The sequence below is a fragment of the Hipposideros armiger genome, unplaced genomic scaffold (genome assembly GCF_001890085.2).
Source record: "Hipposideros armiger isolate ML-2016 unplaced genomic scaffold, ASM189008v1 scaffold_809, whole genome shotgun sequence".
Classification (NCBI taxonomy): domain Eukaryota; kingdom Metazoa; phylum Chordata; class Mammalia; order Chiroptera; family Hipposideridae; genus Hipposideros; species Hipposideros armiger.
Window position 1 is genome coordinate 840,660 of NW_017732159.1, and position 3,625 is coordinate 844,284.

Here is a 3,625-nt window from a genome sequence, read left to right on the forward strand (position 1 = left end):
CTTCGAAGTGGGTAGTTTACCTCAGCAATTCTGGCCCACAAACATCTACCCGTGGAGGTCTCACATGACCCAGAATTTTGGAAACAAATACCTGAATGTGATCTAGTCATTTCTAAAATAGGCTAAAGATGCTTTGGGTGATGTTGCATTAGGCAACACAATTGTATCTTCAGTCAGAAGTCTCTCACCTGAAAAGAATTTGAAGGTTAATTAAGACACATTCACGGAAAAGACGTCACACCTGGCTCATTTCTGGGAATGAGGCTGAAACCATGCTCAACTGGTGGAAGAAGGACTTCGGGAAGGCACACACATAAAAATTATATTGGTTTATTTAAATTGTATGTCAAAGGAATTGTAATAGATATGTATGATATTGGGAGGGGAAGTGGGGTGGCGGATTGGGGGAGGGGGGTTGTCACCTCGAAGGGTAAAAAGTATAACTATTGCACTGTGTCGTACAGCTGAAACTAATTCTAAAAAATGTGTATTTCACAATAAAAAATAATTTAAAAAATTATATTGGTTTATTTAATTTGATGGAACCAAATTACAGCTCTAATCCAACTCGTCCGCACTCATTTCTTATGCTGTACTGCCCCCTGGCGTCCTTTTGCGGCATGCGCTGTTTGCTGAAGTCGAGGGATCTAATAATGATAGTTTTTAGCTGGGTGAATTTGAATCTTATAGAATTCAAAAGGGCAGGCAGCTGTGGACAATACCATTCTCGTTCTGATTATAGTGCTGCTGCATTTCTATATAGGTTTATTCTGTTATCAAACATAGGGCTTAGTCTCTTTAATAGTCCTATTTGTATGTATGTATGTATGTATATGTATATGTATGTATGTGATATATATATATATGTGTATATATATATGTGTGTGTATATATATATATATATGTATGTATGTATGTATGTATGTATATGGGTCTTCTGGTGAGCCCAGCTTGAGGGTGGGGTAGGGCAGGGACCCAGCAGGGAGAGGCAGCATCTGGGTAACCGCCATGGGCAGCTGAGCTGGTTGCCACGTCACGGCCTGGGCAGAGACTTGCAGTCACTATAGGTCAAGGTCACGATCCAAGAGGACCAACAACGCTGCTCGCTGAGAAGAGGGAGCTGAGACGGGGTGGTCAGAAGGCCCCGGAGCCACCCTGCACTGTGAGTGTGCTCCGGGGTGCCCCACTGGAGGACCCCTGCCAGCGCCCTGGGCTTCTTAGCATAGCCACCCTTATCCGACCTAGTTCTATGACCTTGGGAGAGTGATTTAATCCTTCAAACAACCATTTCCTTGTTGATGAAGTGCACATGATACTAGCTGGAATGATTTACATTATAAAATGCACATAAAGTTCATAGCACAGTGTCTAGCACACTGTCAGTGCTTAATACATGGTTATTTACATTCCCATCGAGACCGCGAGTGCTTCCAGGAGACTTCTTAAAGTAAGAGCATTATCTCTCGCCCATGGCTTAGATTGCTAGGGGTGCTGGGAGGGCTCCTTTGCCCATTAACCTCTCTATAACATTTCCCTGAGCTGGCTGAGGCTCAGGGAGGCTTTAGCCCATTCATTTAAAGGCGTGATCCCTATGAAGATTTTATCTAGAAAAACGGGTGTGTGTTTGTGTGTGCGCCTGTGTGCGCGAGTGCTTATCAGTTATTACTGACATCAGTCAGGGGTGTCTTACTGAACAGGGAATTTTCAGGAATCCTGAGGGATCTCAACAGACAATTGTACAACATGAGTAGAAAGTTGCCACTGAGTTTGGAGGCCAAGAATTTGAGGATGGAGGCCAGCGGGTGAGGGCATGTGCAGGGGTGTGTGCTGAGGTGTATGGAGGCGGGGCATGCGAGCAGGAGGGGCTCCCGGCGTTCTCCAACAGAAACCAAGGCATTTTGAGCACTTCCTGTGAGAATGTCGCTGTGGGACAGGCTGTCACATGCTCGCTTATCACATCGTCTCCGTATCATGAGTAGGAACGATCATTCCGATTCCACTCAAGAGAAAACAGAGGCCGAGAATTCAGCTCCCTGCAAGAAGCCAGACAACTGGCGGCTGGTGGAGCCTGTGCCTAAAACCAGGTCGGCCTGAGTCCAAACCCCAGCTTCTCTGCCAGCTCACCGCCTCCCAAGGAATCAATGGGTTTGCTGCCCCTCCACCCCATGGCCGCCTGAAGACCTTTTCTGAAGTGCTTGGTGTTGTGGAAATTAGCTCCCTTAGGATGGCCTNAGACTTTTCTCTCCACTTGAACTTCAAATTCCTGTGAATGTTCAAAGCAGTCCATTTCTTCCTCCCTTATACCACACAAGTTCTAGTCATTTTTAAAGTTTATGAGCTCACTCCGCCAAAGGGCATTTACTCGGACTCCTGCTCCTTTAAGGCGCAAAGAACCTATAGAAGCTTCCATATGACGTTGTTTTTTCTTTAATATAACCCAATTCTTAGGCAAAACCAGTCCCTGTAAGAAAAGAGCACTATAAACATCTTTACCTCTTCCATCACCACCCCTGCCCAGAATAAAGAAGCCACTAGGAGTTCTGGTTGTAGGGTCCCACCCCCTGCCCTGTCTAGTTATAATGCCGACCTCACATGGTAGGCCAGTAATTGTCACCGATAGGTTCTCAGAGAATGCTAATTCTTCCTGCCATTAGCCAGGTAGGCTTAACCACGAGCACATCCGCAGAGCTTTTGAAAGAGGGAAGACACGCCAGCACACCCATGGTTATGACTTTTAATCTCATGCGGTAATGAGCACGGGTGGAGATGGTTGTAACTATTATTCCTGAAGACTAGGATTTCCATTCAAATCCTTCTCCCTAAGACAGATGGAAGGCCATCTATTCATCTGCAAGGTTTGAATTATTTTTCCATGGTCTGCCAACTTCACTCCATCAATTATATCCTCTTTGATCAATTCCCAATTTAAAAAAATCCTATTGGGTCAACATCTTGGTTTATTGGGAATCTGTCACATTAGGTTAGAAGTGAGATGCCTTAGAGCTAGGAGCTGGGAGTGAATTTATGATTTGGCTGCTGGCTTCACTTCAGGCATAGCCACAGGTGCCCACGGCAAGGCCAGTTGAGGTCACAGAAGGCCTGTCAGTACCATAGATGGAGAAAGTGGGCCATTGCTGGTGGTAAGTATTGTTTTAAGACTGATTCAGGAGATTTGTGAGCATATGTTATAGTTTTGTTATATTCAAAGAACATGAAAAACTGCCTTTTGGGAATAACAAGTGATAATAACTATAGAATACTTATTTCCTTTTGTATTTGAATGTTCAGCTTGGATTCTCTGTGGCTGTTCTATGGCTTGCTTTGTTTTGAACACTTGTGTAAGAGGTTCAGCTGACCTGTGCTTATAGAAGCACCTTGCCTGGAAACCAGCCATTATGGAAACAATTCATTTATAATCATTGCTCTTCTAGTATCAATCTCTTATGACTCACTGGGTAAAAGAAGATTCCAAACTTTAAGACATAAAGGTAAAAGGATATTAAATAATTGTAACAATAGAGACAAATATGTCCACTCAGAGCTGCCAAAAAATTGAAATTATACAGCAATGCTCTAGTACAGCAGATTTTAAAAGTTGGTTAATATTTTTGAGAACCTAGTAGGT